The sequence below is a fragment of the Cryptomeria japonica genome, chromosome 6 (genome assembly GCF_030272615.1).
Source record: "Cryptomeria japonica chromosome 6, Sugi_1.0, whole genome shotgun sequence".
NCBI lineage: Eukaryota > Viridiplantae > Streptophyta > Pinopsida > Cupressales > Cupressaceae > Cryptomeria > Cryptomeria japonica.
This window is the reverse complement of record NC_081410.1, coordinates 472,854,876-472,877,380: the sequence shown is the minus strand read 5'-3', so window position 1 is coordinate 472,877,380 and position 22,505 is coordinate 472,854,876.

Below are 22,505 nucleotides of genomic sequence, written 5' to 3'. Positions count from 1 at the left end.
ATATCAAATTATAGGGCTTTACAATCTTAGGTATATCTCTAACTGCCTTAGTTGAAATTATCTTCACAATGCAATAAAAATTCACATGACACAACCTTTTATGCCATAGCCAACTCTCATCAATTTTTTTAATGAAACATGTCTTCTCATTGGAGTTCGAATGAAATATGTTACCTTTTGTCTGTGTACTGGTTGCAATCTCCAAACTAGTTCTGTTAATGATTTTGTATTTTCCATCCTTGAACTGTAATTGAAATCCCTTATCCACCAATTGTCCTACAGTCAAAAGATTATGCCTTAAACCTTCAACATAATAAACATTATCAGTATTGTTCTTACCATCTAATGATCTATAGTTCCTTTTCTTTTGATGATACATGCTTTGTTATCTCCAAATCGAACTAGGCTGCAATCAAATTCTTGCAAAGATAGGAACTTCCCTTTATCTTCGATCATATGATGTGAACAATCGTTGTCAATTACCCATTCATCTTTGTCTTTAATTTTAGCAGCAAGTGCCTTCTGTTCAAATACATTCTCTTCCGATGTTGGATCATCTTCCTTAATAGCCAGGAACACCCATTCGTTCACATTGTCAGAACCACTAGCAGAGTCTTCTATTGGTTCATCATCAGAATCAGTAATGCCTTCCTCATCTGCTATGTAGCATGATTTGTCTCTATTTTTCCTATACTTATACTTTTTGTGATATCCAGGGTTAAGCTTAAAAAATCTTTTAATAGTACTTCAATTTACTCAAATTCTTCATCTTCTCTCTTCATATCATCCAATTCCTCTGCATATAAATATTTCCAATCTTTCTTACCGATTAATGATGCAGATGCATGAAAAGCAGGTTCAGACTTCACAACTCCAGAAGGTCCAAATTCTTCAAGCTCAAAAGAAGATAATTTCCCAACCAAGGTATCTCTATTCACAGATGTATTAGCCATTATTCTCAACTCATTAATAGTAGTAGCCTTTATTTTGTAAGTCATGGTAGGGCTCTCAAGACTTTAGAAACAATTTCATCTTTGCTCAGAGTTCCACCACAACATTGAATTCCCATAACAATCTCATTTACCCTTTCCATGAATGCAGTAATCCTTTCATCTTCTTCCATCTTCAAGTTTTCATATCTCACCCAATAAACATCAAGTTTACCAATCTTCACTGTAGGGTCACCTTCATTAAGACTCTCCAACTTATCCCATATAATCTTTCCAGATGATTTGTCGGTTAATCCCATTATTTGATGATCAAAAAGTGCACACAAGAGGGCTTCTCTTTCTCTACAATCATTCTCAAGATCCTTATCCAGGTTTTCCAAAGGAGGATTTCTAGATGTCAGATTATAAGGTGTGACACCATTCTGTGTGATCTCCCAAATATCCTTGCCAAGACATCTTAGATGATTCTCCATATAAATCTTCCATATTGTGTAATTTGTTGCATCAAGCCTCAGAATATCTCTCCAAAAGATAGTTTGAGATGAACTAGATGAAATCGAACTATTAGATGCCATAGGATCTTCCTCAAGCGATAAAGATTTATGCAAAGAGGACCGAAGCTCTGATACCAATTGTTAGACAGTTTAAATAATCAGAAGATAACTAAGAGGGAGGGGGTGAATCAGTTGTCACAGATTATTAGAACCATTAGCAATTAAAACTTTAATACCGGAACTAAAAATATTAATATCAAAATGCTTAAACCAAGTACTTATATAGCAGTTAAACCAATTAAGCATAAACAACAATCACTGAATAAATACCATCCACATGACATCAAGGGAAAAACCATGGGGGGAAGCCTACCCACAATCAGATAATACTTCTGTAGTAAGTATGTGAATTACAATTGAGGGGCCTCCACTTGCAGAAAGGCCAACAACCTAGAGCGCATTTCTCATCACAAAAGGAGTCTCACTGACTACATAGAAATCCAAACTACAATCTGGAGAATAGGTTGAATTACAAAGATAGCATATCCTATGACTGAGTACACTTCTGATTAAGCTCAATATCGGAGGACTAAATCCTCTTACGTAAACCCAATTCGATCTCCAATGATTGACCAAATCCTCTGCCTGAATGATATTACATTATTCGCACATTACATATCCATATTCCATTCCATGATGATCTACAATTAGATCTTACATTATATATACAAACCCTCAACCATAAACAATTAGGTGAGCCACCAGACAATAAACTGATTACATAATTACAAAACATGTCAACCTTAGACCAAGCAAATAATATCCAACACATAAGACATCCTGGAAACGTATCGAGAAGTCCAATCCACATGCTTCATTAAACTAGTCCATAACCTAGACCAAATGGGACCCAATATAGGTCCACACGCTACAACAATGATCTCCATCCACCAAGTCTCAAACATGATCACCAACAACATCCTGAAACTCCACCAAAATCTATACCAACACCACTTATGCAATTCATCAAAGATCTTCATCAAAAGCTCTGTGGGTCAAACCCTCGCTTGAACCAGAAACTTGGCTTATAAGAAAACTTGATAGCATCCGATCACTAGATCAAAACCAACTAACTAAATATGAACATGAGTATCATTAATAAACTAATTCCATAACCAAATCATACCGGAGCCTACCGAGTCATGCCCGATCCAAACCAACCAAAAACCACTCAACCTACCGAGACCAGAAGGGTGCCCGTAAAGCATCCAAATAACTAGTGTTGGCCACAATGACAAAACATCAATGCAACACATAATCCATTCCACCAAATGGCCAACATTTATCCCGACAGTATCAGAAAATTCAACAATAACTGAAGATAAGAGCAGAGAAATAGAAAGTTAGAAGTCCCCTAGGTTTGTAAGGTTGAATCATTCAGAAAATCAGATCATTGGAGACAAGAGAAAATGAGTAATGACAAGGAGAAGGTTGGCAGCTGAAGAGGTATGTTTAATTTCTCAAATTGTACTGACATCAGTAGATGAAGCATGTAATGATGAATGCTAGATGAAAGCTATGGAAGAGGAATTGGATCAGATAGAAAAGAATAACACATGGACTTTAGGTCCTCAACCTAAAAATATGATTGTTATTGGAACTAAATGGGTTCTTAGGAATAAATTGAATGAAGATGGATAAGTTGTGAGGAACAAGGCTAGATTGGTATGTAAAGGATATTCTCAGAAGGAAGGAATTGATTATGATGAAACTTTTGCTCCGGTAGCTAGGATTGAAGCTATGAGATTATTTCTTTCTTATGGTGCCCATAAGAAATACAAGGTTTATCAGATGGATGTTAAGTGTGTGTTTCTAAATGGATATGTTGAAGAGGAAGTCTACATTGAGAAACCTGATGAATTTTCTCTTTTAGATGACAATAACATTGTTTGCAGATTGAGAAAAGCTTTATATGGATTGAAGCAAGCCCCTAGAGCTTGGTATGCTAGATTGGACAAATATCTTTTGAAGCTTGGTTTCACTAAAGGTAATGCTGAATGTAACTTATATTATAAGATCACTAATGATGATATATTTATTGTTGAGGTCTTTGTAGATGATATCATTTTTGGAGGTGAGGAAAAGTTATGTATGGAATTCTCTGATAATATGGAGAATGAATGTGAGATGTCTATGATTGGAGAAATGCAATTTTTCTTAGGTTTGCAGATTAATGAGACTGATAAAGTTATTTTCATCTATCAAACTAAGTATGCTAGAGAGATGTCGAATAAATTTGGTATGGAAAATTCTAAACTAGTTGATACTCCTATTGTTACAAGTGAGAAATTGACAAAGAAAGATGTATCAACTCCAGTAAATCCTACAAGGTATAAATCTATGATTGGAGGTCTATTATATTTGACTCAAACTAGACCGGATATAATGAATGCAACTTTTATTGTATCAAGATATCAAAGTGATCCTAAAGAGAATCATGAGCGTGCAATGAAAAAGATTTTTCAGATATTTACAAGGAACAATTGAATATGGTTTGTGGTATCCTAAAGATGATGACTTTACACTATGTGCATATATAGATGTAGATTGGGCTGGAGATATAGAGGACCGGAAAAGAACATCTAGTGGAGCTTTCTTTCTTGGAAAGAAACTTGTTTCATGGATCAGCAAGAAATAGTCATGTACTTTTTTATCTACTACTGAAGCTGAGTATGTTGCTGCTGCTACTAGTTGTACACAAGTTATATGAATGAAGCAAATGTTGAAGGATATAAGGGTAGATTATAATGAACTAGTAGTTATTCACTGTGATAACTCTACTTCTATTGACATATCAAAGAATCTAGTATTTTATTATAAGACAAAGCACATATCAATCAAGTATAACTTTTTGAAGGAAAAGGTGGAAGCAAATGAAGTCAGATTGGTTGGTTTATGTGAACACTAAAGAGAAGAATGCATATATCCTCACTAAAAATTTGCCCAAGGAATCATTTGAGTACTTTAGAGATAGATTGGGGGTCTCTGCCCCTTTGATAAAGGCTTGAGTGATTCTAATTGGCATTAGTCCAGTATGCATTATCATAACTATTATTCATTCTGGACTAATGAGTTGGTGCTACTACTCAGGGGGAGTAGTTAGCTATGTGGTTCAGAGGTTCTATGATTTTTCTTTGATGTTTATGTCATATTTTTAGCATTGATGTCAAAGGGGGAGAGGTATACATGTGAAAAACAAATCTTAACAGAGATATCAGTCATAGGGGGAGTTTGGTCTATGGTTTGGTTATTTGGTTCAGAACTTCATTGATATATCATTTGTTGGATGTCTTTCATTGAGGGAGACTTGTTTGTAACTTCTTGGCAGTTGGATGTTTTTCACATCTAGTGTTTTCATCAATGCCAAAGGGGGATATTGTTGGTAATTTGGAGGAATTGATTATGTGTTGCATTGATGTTTGTCATTGATATCAACACTAACTTGTTTGGTTATCTATCGGGTTTTGGTAGAGTGGTTGGACTTTGATGATGATCAGGGGGTTTGTCTCCCATAGATTCCAATTGGTGGAATTGGTTTGGTTTGGTTATTCATGTTGTTTAGATGCATGTCACATTCAATTGGCTTGGGATTTGGTGATCCGGAAGCTATCATATGTTCTAGTAAGCCTTTTGGTTACTGGTAAGGGTTTTGTCGATAGAGCTTCATTGAAGATATTTTCATGGATTTGATAAGCGGTGTTGGTGTTTCTTCTAGAAGGTTTTTAGGATGCTGATGGTTATCATGTTCATGTTCTAGGTGATCGGTTGTGTTGCATTTAGTTTATGGCAACCTATTTTTGGTCCAGACTTAATTCTATTTTGTTAGGATATGCACCGGTTTATGTAACGTGTTGGTGGATGCTCCCAATGTGTTATCGGTTGGATTTATTGTTTGGTTAATATTATTTCAGTCTTAGGCCGACTTGTGTTATCATTTATTTGTGGGTTTATGTAATGGATGTATTGTATTATCTTTTAGGTGACCGACTTAATTGTTTAGGTCCCAGGTTGGTATAAATATGATGTAAGATCTACAAAGAGACCATGACATGCGGTTATGGGTTATGAAATTATTGATAGACTTATAAAGAACTAAGAGGGGGGGTGAATCAGTGATAGAAAAACAATAACACTTTAATCCCAAACTGGTAAAAATAATTAACCAATTTACTTAAGACTTTGCATGCAATCCAAAGTATTATAAAATCATTCACAACAAGTAAAACATTCACCATAACACAAGTGTTTACGTGGAAAACCCAACTGGGAAAAACCACAATGAGATGGGACTCACAAGTTAACTATTTATAGAAATAGGTAACTGACCAGTTAAGGTCTACAAAGTGCTTTGTTAGGAGCAAATCTTGTTAAAGATCCCAAAGCCCTATTAGGAGCTATACCTGGTTAAAGGTAACCTCAATGGAGGATTTAGATCCAAGTTAATGAATCACCTTGTTAGAGGATTTTAACAATGAAGCTTGTTAGAGCTTACCCCATTAGGGGATTTAACTATTGTACTGATTAGAAAATAACAGGTGGTATGATCTAGTAATAGCATATTCTTCTTGTATAGATCCTTTTCTACTCACTCAATACTGCATCACTGACATACTCTGCAACTCCTTCAATAAATCGCATCAACTCTAACTCATAATATCACTTGTATGTTTCATATCAAAAGAACTCATCACAATGTCTTTTTATAGACATTAGATTTCATGTCAGCTCAAGAACCTCAACACAATTTCCTAGGTTCAGTGAATTTGGACAATCTTCCATAACACATCACAAATCATTGCCAAAAATGTTAGTTAGAGATAACTCATCATGACCGATGATAATTCATCACACAATCAGTGAAACTAGTTGGAACACTGATATCGGTTGAGTGTTAACCACTTCCAACTCATAGACCAATTGTCTCCATTTGCCTCCTTGTCACTCTCCACTGTATCTCAAAATAGGTGTCAGTGGAATTGACCAAAACCAATTGTCTTTATTACATATACCGGTTTAGACACTTTCATACCGGTTAGACTTACTCTATAAAAATGATACCGGTTTTCAATATGAAGACTTAGGAGTAGTTCTCATTTGACTTAACTAAGGTGACTATGACAATATGAACATATGTGTGTGTGTGTGTGTATGTGCCATCAATGACAATACATAAAGTCATCCAATACAAAAATCATCATTAAGCCAACAATTATTTGTGTGCAAATAAAGTTGTAATCATATGCAGAGGTTTTGGTCAATCATAGGTGATCGAATTGGGTTTGTGTAAGAGGTTTAAGACCTCTGGAATTGAGCCTAACCAAAATTGTACTCAAGCATAGGAGATTCTATTCTTTTAGTTCACTCTTATTTTCAGATTGTAGTCTAGATATCTTTTGTAGTCAGTGAGGCTCCTTTGTAATGAGAAGTGCACTCTAGGTTGTTGGCCTTCCTACATGTGTAGGCCCCTTATTGTAATCACATACTACAGAAGTATCATTTGACTATAGGTAGGCTTCCCACCATGTTTTTTCCCATTACCAATATTTCTACGTACAAATCTTGGTATTATGTGTTGTGGATGCATGGTATTTGGTTTATGACTTATGTTTGTGCTTAATTGATATATATGCTATTCTGGTATTTGGTTTATGCATTCCGGTAAAAGGTTTTATGTGCTTAAATTTTCATAATCTATTAACAATTGATTCACTCCCCTCTCAGTTGTTCACCGGTTATCCTAACAAAACCATCTCGACTCCTTTAGTCACTTGTGGACATCCTTGAGTAGCATAGGGACATGATCTGTCACCAATTGATAAAAGATAAAGACTAACTAGGACAAAAATCTAGCAACCATACCGATCCATGCCTTCATTTTGATTGTTTGATGTGATGGTTGATGTCTAATCTTAGAGATTGAATACCTCGTGTAAGGCTCATCTGTTTGATTTCAAGTGTATCCTTCCTTTTTTAAGACAAGATGATGATTGATTTATAGGGTTGTATAATCTGATTGATAAGACAATTGATCTGTTTGATTGTAAATTTTGATAAGATAGTTTTATCCATTGTTGACTTTGTGTGAAGTGTTTATTGGATATCTGCTCAAGTGTTTGATCTCTGTGAGACGTTTTATTACACAAATTTTTTGTTTTTGATTTTTGATTTTTAGTACTTTTTTCAAGGCTTTTTAATGATTTTTAGAACTTTTTCAGGACTTTTTTTCATGTTTATGATTTTTTGAGGATCATATTCAATTTTTGTCTTTTTTATAGACTTTATTCAATTTTTAGTTTTTTCATGACATTATTTGATTGTTTAATGCTTTTTTAAGGATCATATTTAATTTTTGATGCTTTTTTGAAGATCATATTTAATTTTTAATGCTTTTTAAGGATCATATTTTATTTTTAATGCTTTTTTAAGGATCATATTTGCAATTTTTTAAGGTTTTTATAAGGATATGCCCCCAGTTTGCTAACTCATGATGCAATCAACAAACTAAGTGTACTTTACATATAGATTGGGTACTTGACATGTTGATGACTGATATAACATGAATTCTTTTATTATGCAAAACAAAAAGAAGAAAAATGAAATGCAACCTTCTATTTGAGCAAGGACACTTGTGTAACTTTAACACGTTGTTATATATTGATAAAATTTGAGGTTGTCGAAAATTTAAGAGATAAGGATCCATTCCATTCTTAGCAACCTTTGGATGACTCAATTTAACACACTAGGTGATTAGGTTTTGTAATTGGAGATACAAAAAACTTCTCCATTGACTCTTGAGATTTTGGTCTACAATTGCCTATGTGTGTGTACTTGGGTTTATTCTGACTCTTATGACCATTGGTGACCCTTATAATCCTGGGTGACTAGATACATGATTTATCCCAACTCCAAAAGTATCTTGGATAGAGCCTCACTACCAATAGATGTCTATAGCCATGCCAAGGTTATCACTGCTATCTCTCAAATATTTCTCAATTGCCAGTAAACATCTATAGTCCTGATGGAGTTACCCGTATGTTCCATAGCCAAGCTTTTGATATTCAATATATTTTTAATTAATATGTCTTTTCTTTCTCATTCTTTTTACCTTGATCTTTTTGATATATCATTAGGCATATTTTATTTTGTCCTTGCATTGGCTTGTAAGTGATGAGACTTACATGGGTGTGACAATTATAGCGGCACTAAAGTAGGATTTTAGATTTTTCACTAGTCACACCATCAACCTGATATCTACAATGACCTAGAGAAAATGATTAATGTGTGAAATATATAAAAATTGATAGATTTAGGTAACAAGGACAATAGTGAGCCATCTACCCAACCAAAGACAAATCATAATCATAGGATGACATTTAAGATGAGCGACATTGGGTTTCAGAAACTTCATGAATGAATATCTAAGAAATGAGGTGAACATTGACTTGCTCAAGTGTAAATAGGTGATTGATTCACACAAGTTCCTTTAAATGACAAAACTCTAACATGAATGTGATGAAAACCTGCAACTAGTGTTATTAAAAGAAACTATATACAATGCAATGCAGAAAAGCAAAAGAAAAGCGAAAGATACCCTGAATAACCATTAGACATAGTATTTCTTTAGATGCATGTTGTTAATGGGATTAGATATTAAATCACCCTCCATTTTTGTAGATGATATGCCCTATTTCCAATGATCTTCATTATCATAAAAGGACCTAACTATTTAGGTTCAAACTTTCTTGGTCACTCTTGCTCTACCAAATTTCTTTGATTTTATTTCAGAATTAGGTCTTCGGCTTCAAAGAATCTTGCTCTGACCCTTTTATTATATATTATTTTTAGTTTTTTTTGGCATACTTGCATACTTGTAGGTGGTTCAGTGTAATTTTTTCATTTTTCATCTAGCACTTCAAACTCTTTTAACCTTGGCACTCTATAGTCTTCTTCTGATATGATATGCTTCAAGGAGACTCTGAAAGATGGTGATTCTACCTCAACAGATAAAATTGCTTCTTAGTTGTAGACCAAAGAATATTGGGTAGCCTCTATAGTAGTGAAGAGACTTGTTTTGTAAGCCCAAAGAGTAGGATTCAATTGGAGATGCCAATCTCATCCATCTTCATTGACAAATTTCTTGAGGATTTTTAGAATTGTCTTATTTGTCACCTCTGCTTGGTCGTTGCTCTGAGGGTAGTATGGAGTTGTAAAGAGTTTCTGGTTATGTAATTGAGCACATAATTCACACACTTACTGGTTCTTAAAAGAGAAACCATTGTTTGTGACTATACACACTGGAATCCCATACCAACAAATAATGTAGTTGAGTATAAACTTTGCTATTTGTTTGCTAGTTTTATATGTGAGAGGGATTGCCTTGACCCACTTGGTGAAATACTTAGTGGATGTAAAAATAAACTTATACCCATTGGAAGAAGTGGAGTTGATTTTCCCTACTAGGTGATGCAGAGAGTCTTGGAGATAATCCTATTCACCTTCTTGGTTTGTTGTCTTACTCAACCCTCTAACTCCTCAAGCCCATCCAATGGTACTTGGTTGGGATTTTTCTATCTAGAGCTCCAAGGTCTGTTCCACTTTGGCTTTCCTCCAAGGTATATCCACTAATCTCTTTCAATCAACTCTTCCTATTGAGGTTGCCACCCCAGTCTCTTCACACCACTCCTAAGGCTCCAACAACTTCTGCAAGGATCACAACACACCAACTCATTCAATGGGTTCAAAATGCATTTACTTAGTGTATTTTAAGTCTTTTAGATTTTTTAGCACCTTCACACCCATCACCAAGCCTTCCTAACCTCTCTTTGTCTCCACCGGGCTCAAATAGGCCTAATACAATTAACCCTCCCTCAACAGTTTTAAGGACTTATTTTCAAAAATTCCCAAATAAGGCCACAAATAAATTATAGATTTGGATACCCTTTTTAGGGTTACAAACAATATTGTAATTTTTCATCTGGGTTCGCCATACACATATGGGAACCAAATCTATCATAATTTCAAGGGTTTTGGCCTACCCGGGTGACTTACAAAATTGTTCTTTAAAACCTTCACCAGTTAAAACATCTGCTCAAATAAATTAAGGATTATTTAAGGGTATTCACAAGGCTTTCCAACCATGGTTCCATTTCTCTTCTACCAATCCACATGTGCTCAGAATTTGCACATCTTCTATTGTCCTAACTCACTAACTCCTAGCACTGAGCCTAGGGTTTCATTGTAGCTCCTCCACAAAGGCCTGCAAAAATTGAAACACCTAATCTAGAAATATGTAGAGACCCTTTACTATCATTCCACTTAATTTCAGCTGGTGCCATCAATGGATGGTCAGGTTAGAGTCATTTTCTCCTTAAACCCTACTTTGCAAGGGTTTTACACCTAGTCCTAGAGAATGGAGTAGATCTCTACAACCAAACATAATTAGATTTGATAATATACCTTATTGAAAAGTAGATTCAATAACCTTGCATCACCTACAATTAATTCCCTCTATCAAGGTCATATTGGGTCATACAATGCAACAAAAACAAACAAAAACTATCAAAATGGTGAAGAAAACAAGATTTCCTTACAACTGAAAAACTTATTTTTGCATTCTCAATCCTCCAACCCATACAATGAAGTTATTTTTGGCTTATATTTCCATGATTCACTTTTTTGAACCAACTTTCAACACCAACATCCAAAAATGCAACTTTTGCAAAATGTTGCAAAATGTTGCTCAACAACTTTTACATTTTTTTTTGTCACTTAGGATGCAACTTTGCATTCAAGTGTATTACAAGACTCCCAAAGGCCCTCAAACATCCTAGAAGACCTAAAAACAATACAATAGACCCCTATTACATGATAACTCTAATTTAGAGTACTACTCCTGTGATCAACATTATCATTACAACTTCCTAGGTTGATAGCATCCTGAACACAAATGACACAACCAAAAGCTTGGACAAATCAACCATGGCTCTACTGAGTCCCAAATTTTTGGTCCATTATTACATCATGAGAGACAACACAAAAACTTAGAAGAAACCAAACTTACATTATTGGAGTGTTAGATGCCCTACACTGTACTCCCCTGGGACAAAGAACTCAAGTCCCTTGAGCTAAGAGGTCTACAATTTCAACTCCATGCTGAAAGAAATCTGATTCTTATATCCACATAGCATCTGAATCAAGCAACCCTTCCCACTTGAAAAGATAATTCTTGTAGAATCCTTTCCTTGTCTTCTTTACTACCTTGGTGTCCAAGATACTTTCCAACTTGATCAGTTAGCTTGGTGGCAAATCCCTCACCCAATCTTCATTACCTTGTGATGAAGTATCCAACTAATTTGTTTGTGACTCTCCCTTGTATGGATAGAGATCACATACATTAAAGATAGGAGAAATACCCAAGGTGGGAGGGAGTTCAACTTCATATGCATTCTATCCATATTTGTGCACCACCTTGAGAGGTCCAATATTCTTCATCATTAGCTTGCTATGCTACCCTTTTGGAATTCTCTCCTTCCTTAGGTATGCTAATACTAAGTCTCCAACTTTGAATTGCACATTCCTTCTTGTTTTATCAGAATTCACCTTATATTTCTTGGACTTTTGTTGTAAGGTTTGCCTTACCTTATCATGCACTTCTTTGATACCTTCTACAAAATTCTCTCCTTGTGCACTCTTAGGTGCCATAGAACTGATATCTCTAAGCTCTAGTATTCCCCTAGGATGAAATCCATACACTATCTCAAAGGGACTTATACCTATGCTTCGGTTCACTGAGTCATTGTATGCATATTTTGCCTAACCAAGTACCAAATCCCAAGTCTGCCCATGTTGTTTTGTAAGACATCTTAGCAAATTACCCAATGATCTGTTGACTACCTTTGTCTGACCATCTGATTGAGGATGATAGGCAGATGAAAAGGATAACTTGGTGCCCAACTTTCTCCAAAGTGTCCTCCAAAAGTGGCTTAAAAACTTCACATCTCTATCACTAACTATGCTGATCGGAAGGCCATGAATTCTAACTATCTCCTTGAAGAAGATTCCTGCAATGTAGGTGGCATAATTGGTGCTCTTGCAAGGTATAAAATGTTCCATTTTGTTGAACCTATCTACCACTACATACGCACTATCAAATCCCCTTGGATTTCTTGGTAAGCCTAGCACAAAATCTAGCTCAAACATTCCCAAGGCCTCTGAGGTATGACCAAAGGTTGGTATAGACCTGCATTACTTGATGAACCCTTTTCTCTTTAACAAATTGCACATTGTTCTACAAACCTTCTCACTTCTGATTGCAATTTGGGCCAATGGTAAAACATACTAACCTACTCCAAAGTTTTATCTATGCCAAAATGACCTCCTAGACCTCCTTGATGCTTTTCTTGGATAATATTTTGTCTCACAGAACATTGGGGTATGCAAAGAAGATGTCCTTTGATAAAAAAAAATCTTGTATCATATACTCTGAATAAGAGACATGTGAGGTGTTAGAAAAATCAATGCAAACAACATATATTTCTGCAAAATCTTTATCATCCTTGTAGAGGTCTTTTAACTCATTCAATCCCACACTTTGCAATTGTATCTCTTGCATAGTCATGACTCTTCTACTTAATGCATCAGCTACCTTCTTTGTTGTGCCATTTTTGTGCTTAATGGTGAAAGTATAAGATTTTAGGTATTCAACCCACTTTAGGTGTCTCTGGTTCAACTTCTCTTTCCCATTGAGGAAACTAAGGGCATGGTTGTCAGTGAAAACTAAAAACTCTTTGGGCAGAAAATAATGATGCCACTTCTTCAATGCTTGTACCATGGCATACAAATCCAAGTAATATGCGGAGTATCTTTTCTTAGCTTCATTTAACTTCTCTGAGAAGAATGCTATAGGATGTCCTTCTTGGTTTAAAACTGCCCTTATTGCCCTTTGGCTAGCATCACATTCTACGATAAACAATTGATTGAAATCAGACAATCTAAGGGTTGGCAGCTCTGCTATCTTAGCTTTCAACATTTCAAGCCCCTTATTGGCTTCCTCTATCCACTTAAAGTGACATTTAATCCCTCCTTTAATGGTGTTGAGTATAGGATCACAAACATGGCTAAAGTTTCTCACAAACTTCCTATAAAAAGATGCCATTCCATGAAAAATTCTAACATCACTTATGCCCCTTGGTGTAGGCCAATTAAGTATTGCTTCTACTTTACTTGGATCCATATTTAAGCAACCTTGTGAAATAACAAAACCAAGGTAACCTAACTCTGTTTTCAAGAACTCACATTTTTCAAGGTTGATTTTGAGTTGAGCCCCCTTCAACTTCTTCAAGACCATCTCCACATACTTAAGGTGTTCCTCCTTAGACCTGTTGAAGAACAAAATGTCATCAAGATACACAATAACAAATTTACCAATAAACTCAACTAAGACTTCATTCATGAGCCTTTGGAAGGTACTAGGTGCATTGGTGAGACCAAATGGCATCACCAACCACTCATATAGGCATGCATTGGTTCTAAAGGTTGTCTTCCATTCATCACCAAGTACGATTCTCACTTGATGATAACCATATTTCAAGTCCACCTTTGTAAAGTAGCTTGCACCTCCTAGATTGTCCAATAGGTCCTCAATTCTTGGCATGGGAAACCGATACCTTATAGTGATCTTATTGATTTCTCTTGAGTTAGTGAACATCCTCCATTTTCCTCCCTTTTTAGGCACTAGCATAGTAGGTACAACACATGGACTCAAACTCTTTTTGATAAACCCTTTGTCTAAGAGTTCTTGCACTTTTTTAGTGATCTCTTCATTTTGACTAGGTGTCATTTTATAAGCAGCTTTGTTAGGCAGATTTTCCCCTGGTATCAAATCTATTTGATGATTTACATCTCTCATTGGAGGCAAAGAATTAGGTATATCATATCCTATAACTTCTACATATTGCTTTAGTAGGCCTTGCATTTCTTGAGTCACTTGACTCATTGGATATGCCTTAGCTTCATCTTTAGGATTCAACACTATAGCATGGCCCTGATGACCTTCTTGCTTTAACACATTAAGGAACTCTTTACCTCTCATCAGCATCACACCTGATCCTACTTGCTTTTCCTCCTTTGGATCAGGTAATGGATCCATTTGGTAATTCTTCCCATTCTTGGTAATGAGGTAACTATTTCTTTCTCTAGCATGATAGGATTTCACATCATATTGCCATGGACGGCCCAAGAGAAAATGTCAGGCATCCATAGGCAATATGTCACATATTATTTTGTCCTTATATCCACCAATTTCAAACTCCACCCATGCTTTTTCATCAAATAAGACATGTTGACCCCGGTTGAGCCATGACACCTTATAGGGAGTGAGATGTGGTAGTCTTTTTAGTTTGAGCTTATCCACCATTACAACTGAGGCAATGTTCTCTATGGAACTTGGATCCACAATCACCTTACAAATTTTTTCATGTGACTTGCAAGTGGTCCTAAATAAGATTTTCCTCTATGGTGGCTCTTGTGCTTGGGGTATCTTGAGCATCATTCTTCTCATCATTGGATTTTCTCCATTTGTCACTGGCCCTTCCTTACTGATTGGAGAAGTCACACTCTGAGTATCCTCCTCTTGCATCAACTGAGTCCTTCTTTCACCCATGTATGAGCTTGTTGAACTTGAGTCTTTTCCCGAACACCTACTCATGGTATGTCCAACTTGATTGTAGTGATAGCACCTACCGGTGAGGACTGTATTTCCTCTTTCTAAGCTTCCAAACCTGCCCCTAAAATTGCTTCTTCCTCTAAAGGATCCTCTAAATGTTCCTCTTTGTGAGTCCCCACTTCCTTCTTGGTTTTGCTACTCTTCATTTCTTGGAGCACTCTTGCCCTCTACCAAAGGTTCCTCTACCTCTAAAATTATTACCACCTCTATGTTTTGGATTTTGCTCACTTCTCCTCTTGATCTTTTCCTTTGCCCTTAATGTCAATTGAAAACACTTATGGATAGTGTCTGGTGTGAGGATGCTTATTTCATCTTGTATGTTTTGCCTATCCATTCATGTACCTTGCCAATTTATCCACTTCATTCTCATGCTTCCTAGCCCTCAAACTAAGTTTGTAGAATTCCTTAGTGTATGCATTGACATCTAGCTCCCTCTATTTCAAATTTTGCAGTCTCTTATGGATTTGAACTTCATAATTCCCTGGTAGGAATTGATCCTTAAGCCTTATCTTCATACGCTACCATGAAGTTATCTTTTTCTTGCCAACTTGTACCCTTTCTTCTTGCATCATGTTCCACCAAATCAATGTTGATCCTCTCAATATTCACTTGGCCACATTGACTCTTTTCTCCTCTGCTACCTCCTTATAATTAAAATTATTATTTAATGCCTCTATCGAATCTAGTAGCTCCTCTCCATTGAGATTTGCTCCATAGGTGGGTAATCCATCCAAGTTATCTTTGGAGATGGATTTGACTACATCCAAGAATAGGTTTTGGCCTTGGGGCATTGTTGTTGCTGTCTAATCCTCCTCATCTTCTACTTCTTCATCTATCTCATCTCCCCATTCTATCTTAACCTTCCCCTTCTCCTTATTAACATCTTTGGTTCCTTTATTTCTTGCCTGATCCTTCAATCCTTCTATCATCTCTACCACCATCTATCATATGGCTTTTGGAGTCATTGCATTTGGATGAATTGAACTTTCTTTTGATTCTTCATAGTCTAACATACACCAATATTTCAAAGGGTGGCTCTGATACTACTCTGATGTAGAGAGTCTTGGAGCTAATCATATTCACCTTCTTGGTTTCTTGTCTTACTCAACCCTCTAACTCCTCAAGCCCATCCAATGGTACTTAGTTGGGGTTTTTCTATCTAGACCTACAAGGTCTAATCCACCTTGGCTTGCCTCCAAGATATAACTACTGATCTCTTTCAATCAACTCTTCCTATTGAGGTTACCACATCAGTCTCTTCACACCACTCCTAAGGCTCCAACAACTTCTGCAAGAATCACAACACACCAACTCATTAAATGAGTTCAAAATGCATTTACTTAGTGTCTTTTAAGTCTTTTAGAGTTTTGAGAACCTTCACACCCATCACCAAGCCTTCCTAACCTCTCTTTGTCTCCACCGGGCTCAAATAGGGCTAATACAATTAGCCCTCCCTTGGCAATTTTAAGGACTTAGTTTCAAAACTTCCCAAATAAGGCCATAAATAAATTATATATTTAGATACTCTTTTTAGGGTTACAAACAATATTGCAAATTTTCATCTGGGTTCACCGTACACATATGGGAACCAAATCTATCCTAATTTCAAGGGTTTTGGCCTACTCGGGTGACTTACAAACTTGTTCTTTAAAACCTTCACCAGTCAAAACATATTCTCAAATAAATTAAGGATTCTTTAACTTAATTCATAGGGATTTCCAGCCATGGGTCGATTTCTCTTCTACCAAACCACATGTGCTCAAAATTTGCACATCTTCTACTATCCTAACTCACTAACTCCTAGCAGTGAGCCTAGGGTTTCATTGTAGCTCCTCCACAAAGGCCTGCAAAAAACCAAACACCTACTCTAGACATATGTATAGACCCTAACCTATCATTCCACTTGATTTCAACTTGTGCCATCAATGGATGCTCAGTTTAGAGTCATTTCCCCCTTAAACCCTACTTTGCAAGGGTTTTACACCTAGTCCCAAAGAATAGAGTAGATCTCTGCAACTAGACACAATTAGACTTGCTAATATAACTTATTAAAAAGTAGATTCAATAACTGCAAGTAATTCCCTCTGTCAAGGCCATACTGGGATGTACAATGCAACAAAAACAAACAAAAATTGTCAAAACGGTGAAGAAAACAAGATTTCTTACAACTCAAAAACTTGTTTTTGCATTCTCAATCCTCCAACCCGTACAATGAATTTTTTTTTGGATTATATTCCCATGAATCAGTTGGTTGAACCAACTTTCAATGCCAACATCCAAAAATGCAACTTTTGCAAAATGTTGCAAAATGTTGCTCAACAACTTTTACATTTTTTTCACTTAGGATGCAACTTTGCATTCAAGTGTATTACAAGACTCCCAAAGGCCCTGAAACATCCTAGAAGACCTAAACACAATAAAATAGACCCCTATTACATGATGAATATGATTTAGAGTACTACTCCTATCATCAACATTATCATTACAATTTAATAAGTTGATAGCAGCCTGAACACAAATGACACAACCAAAAGATTGGACAACTCAACCATGGCTCTAATGAGTCCCAAATGGTTGGTCCATTATTACATCATGAGAGACAACACAAAAACTTAGAAGAAACCAAAATTGCATGCTTGGAGTGTTAGGTTCCTTGCACCACTAGGTCAAGTCTCCATTGTGAAAATGGCCATGGTGATGTGATAGGTTGAATATCATGAGAAGGTGCATGAATTAGACCTCCATATATTTGGCAATGTCTGCAATTTTGAACATATCTATATGCATCTTTCTCTATGATTAGCCAGTAGTGGCCTATGCACAATAGTTTGTTTGCTAGGGTAGGTCCACTAGAATGGGCACCATAGATTCTGTCATGCACTTCTTTCAAGGCCAATTATGCTTCTTTGGAATCAAGACATCAAAGAAGTGTGTTGTCTAGACTCTTTTTCTATAGGGTCTTTGTTATGAGGACATGTCTAGATTCTTAACGTATGAGATTTTTTTGTTGGTTGTGTGAGAGATCAAGATATATGTACTGATGATGAAGGTATGTATATATGTCATTATACCATGGGGACTTAGGACCAACTATCACACATACATATTCTTAAGGGGATATCTCATATACTAGTACTATCTTTTGGCATTTGATGAACCAGTATGTTGGCATATGATGATATGATAATAATGTATGTTGTCATTGATGTCAATATGTTCAGGTCAACTAGTATGAATATTGGAGGAAGTTGTTATTGGTGATCAAGTTGGAGAATCGGTATGAAGAGATGTAGTGAACTGGTGTCAGGGTTTCACTAAGTGTGACTACCAGTTGGTAGTCTCAGCTCTAGGGTTTTTGGTTTGGCAATCTAGCTTGTGTGATGCAACCGATGATATTCTGTGATGAGTTAGCTAAGAAATGACGATGAGATCGAGATGCCATGTTAGTTTTGTGCACATGAAATATTTCCTTGAAGATCTTGCATATGAAGATCAACTACATTTATTGTCTACCTCGGGAATGAACATTCTTCTTAGCGGTATGAGGAGAAAGCGTGATGGGTTATTGATTCCTATGTGTGATGAAGATTGGATGATGTAGGATGACTTGTGATCTATTTGAGATTGTTTCATTCTATGCTAAGTATTTTGTACGATCAGGATTGGTCCACCTGTAATTGTAAACCTAAATGCTTAGGGTTTAGGGTTTATGCTACCGACCTAATTTTTGTCTATAAGGTCGATGATATTTGTTATTGTAAGTTGTTGGAAAAAGTTGTGTATATATCTGAGTGATGAGCTACTTGGCAAACTAGTGAGAGAAAACTGTTGAGTGTGATTGCAGAGTAGAGGAACTGAAAAGGACCTTCCTTAGCATGTAGTGTTGTTATCAAATCAGAGTTTTACTTGTTGTCTTCTAACCATTTCAACAGAAGGAAAATCCCTTTGCCGGGTAGCTTTAACAAGCTTACTCTAAATCCTCTAACCAGGTGACTCAAGTTCATTGAGTTCTTTAAATCCTCTAGAAAGGTAACCTTTAACAGGGTATATAGCCATCCCTTAACCAGGTGATCTTTAACAAGATCGATTCCTAGCAGAACCTTATTGTAAAAGTCTTTAACCAAACTAGGCTCCTAATAGAGAGAGCTTCAAAAGAGTTCAAAACAAGCTTGTGGGTATTCATCCCCACTATGGTTTTTCCCATTTGGGTTTCCACGTGAAAAATCTGCATGTCATGAGTTGTGCATTTTCATGTGATGATTAAGTATTCTTTGTTTTGGTGATTATGCATGTAGAGCTAATAGTTATGGTATTACTGATACAACACATGCATATGTTTATTGGTGAAGTAGTTATCAGGTGTTGAATGATATTTGTAGTATTTAGTTTACCGGTTTAGATGTCTGAAGTCTTATTGTGTTTAACCGATATTTCCATGGTTAAGTCCAGTAATAAAGACAACCGATTATCATTATAAGTTATGGAGAAGTTTTTGTATGTACTGATTCACCCCCCCCCACCTCTCAAAACTAGTTAGGGTATCTGTTGTTCACCATTATTCATCAATTGGTATCAGAGCGACTCCAGGTCATTAGTGATATAAAGCTTAACCGCTTGAGGTAAAAGATCTTGCTTTAATGATGAAGAGAGAAGGTCCTAAATTCAATAGAGATAACTTCAAAATATGGAAGGACAAAATAAAGATCTATATCAAGAGTTTGGGTGCTCAATACTAGAGCTATGTTGAGAATACCTATGTAATTCCCACTGGCACTCTAACCAATGATCATAAAAGAGAGATTCAAGAAAATGGGCAAGTTATGGAAGCTCTTATTAGCAATTTGTCCGATATTGAGTTCATTGATGTACAAGATAAGGACACTCCTAAAGATGTATGGGAAACACTGGAAACTATCTACGACTGTGATGAGCATGTAAAGCAAGCTAAGGAAAAGAGCCTTAGAGGAAAATTTCAAGACATGAGGATAGTTAAAGGAGAGACCATTCAGAAATATGGCATAATGATCAAGATTGTGGTTGGAGATATCAAGAGAACTGGTGGAACAATTGATGATGCCACTTTTGTCAGTAAAGTTTTGAGATCATTGTTACCAGTCTATGTAATCAGAGTTGTTTCTATTCAGGAACTAAGGTCTATTAACAAAACCAAGGTATCCTTAGACTCTATCATTGCTAAATTGACTGCATATGAGTTGAATAGCTATGATGGAAGTGTTCAGAAGATTGAGTCAACCTTTAGAGCATCTGTTGCACCAACCAGAAAAGGAAAAGAAGTATCAGTTATGAATACAAGCAATGCAGAGATATGGATGATGAAGAGATTTTGATGGAGTTTGAAGCTCTTCTTGTGAAGAGACTTCCAAAAGGCACTAGAAAATATAGAGGTAAGCTTCCTTTAAAATGTTTTTCCTACAATAAGATAGGGTATATAGTTGTTAACTGTCCTAACAATGACAATAAGGATAAACCGGAGAGGTTTAGAAAGTACAAAGGAGGAAATAGAAGAAATTGTCTTGTTGCAGTGGATGAATGTCTTACTGATGAAGAATCTGAGGGTGAAGAGAATGAGGACATAGTGTTTGTAGCTGTAAAGGAAGAAGTGTCCGACAAGAAAGCACTTATCTCTCGCATTGACAACTCTAATGAGTGGATTATTGATAGTGGTTTTTCTCACCACATGATTGGTGATCAGAGAAAGTTTCTGTCTCTAGAAGAATATGATGGAGTGTTGTCGGATTTGGCAATGATGCACCTTGCTTGGTAAAAGGAAAAGGATCCATCTCACTGAATGGAAAGATTAGTGTAGATGATGTCTAATGGGTAGAAGGTCTTAAGCATAACTTGTTGAGTGTTGCTCAGCTAAATGACAAAGGACTCATTCTAGAGTTCAAAGGTGGAGTCTGCAATATAATTGGAAAGAGTTGTGAACTTATTGCAACTAGTAAGCAGACCAGAGGTAACTTGTTTCAGTTAAATGCCAAGATAAGTCAGTGTCTGATGGAAAAGTTTGATGACAGTTAGATATGGCATAGGAGACTTTGCATATGAACTTTGATATTATTGTAAAATCTAGTAAGATCAAGGTAGTAAGAGGATTGCCTTTGCTGAACAAACCAGAGAATGCATTATGCAAAGAATGTCAAATTGGGGAGATGTCTTCCTTAAATTTCAAAGGTAAGTATTTTTTAGTAGAAAACTTACTTGATCTTGTGCACACTTATTTGTGTGGTCCTATGAAAACTAGAAGTATTCAGGGAGATAGATATTTCATGATTCTTACTAATGACTACTCAAGAATGATGTGGGTCACATTCTTGAAAGACAAGTTTGAGGCATTCGAAAAGTTAAAAGCCTTTAGAGTATTAGTAGATAAGGAAAGTGGTCATAAGATAAAATGCCTAAGAACTGATCAAGGAGGTGAATTCACTTCTGATTAATTCAACAAGTAATATGAAGATAGAGGTATCAAGAGGTAGTTTTCTGCTCCAAGGACACCACAATAGAATGGCATAGCAAAAAGGAATAACAAGACTGTAGTTGAAGCGGCCAGAATAATGTTGATCCAAGGAAAGGTTGCTCATTCTTTTTGGAGAGAAGTAGTGAGAAATGCAGTCTATACTATGAACTAGGTACTCATCAAGAAAGGTAGAGTTAAAAACCCTTATGAGTATTGGACCGGGAAGACTCCCACTGTGAGTTATTTTAAAGTATTTGGTAGTAAGTGTTACATCAAGAGAGGTGAAAATATGAGAAAGTTTGATGCTAAATGTGATGAAGGAATATTTCTAGGATATTCCACTAAGAGTAAACCTCTCAAGTGCTACAACAATAGAGCAAAGAAAATTGTTGAGAGTATCAATGTCAGGGTTGATGAATCCTCTGAGGAACCTGAGGAAACCTATAGCGAGGAAGTGGAAGATGAACCAAGCATAGCCTTTTGGGAACTGATTAAGAAAGAAACAAGTAATGATCTCAGTGTTCCTGTACCAGTAGAAGCTATAGTAGGTGAAGAAGAAGAAGAAAGTGAAGAAGAAGAGGAAAAGCAAGTAGAACCAGCTAGAACCATTCATAGATATGTGAAACTACATCATGATCTGAAGTAGATCATAGGAGATAAAGATGCAGGGATGCTCACAAGAAGAAAGGTGAAAGAAAACTCTTGTATGATTTCTGAATTGGAACCCAAGACTTCCAGAGAAGCATTTACAGATAAAGATTGGATTAAGGCAATGGAAGAGGAGCAAGACCAGACAGAAA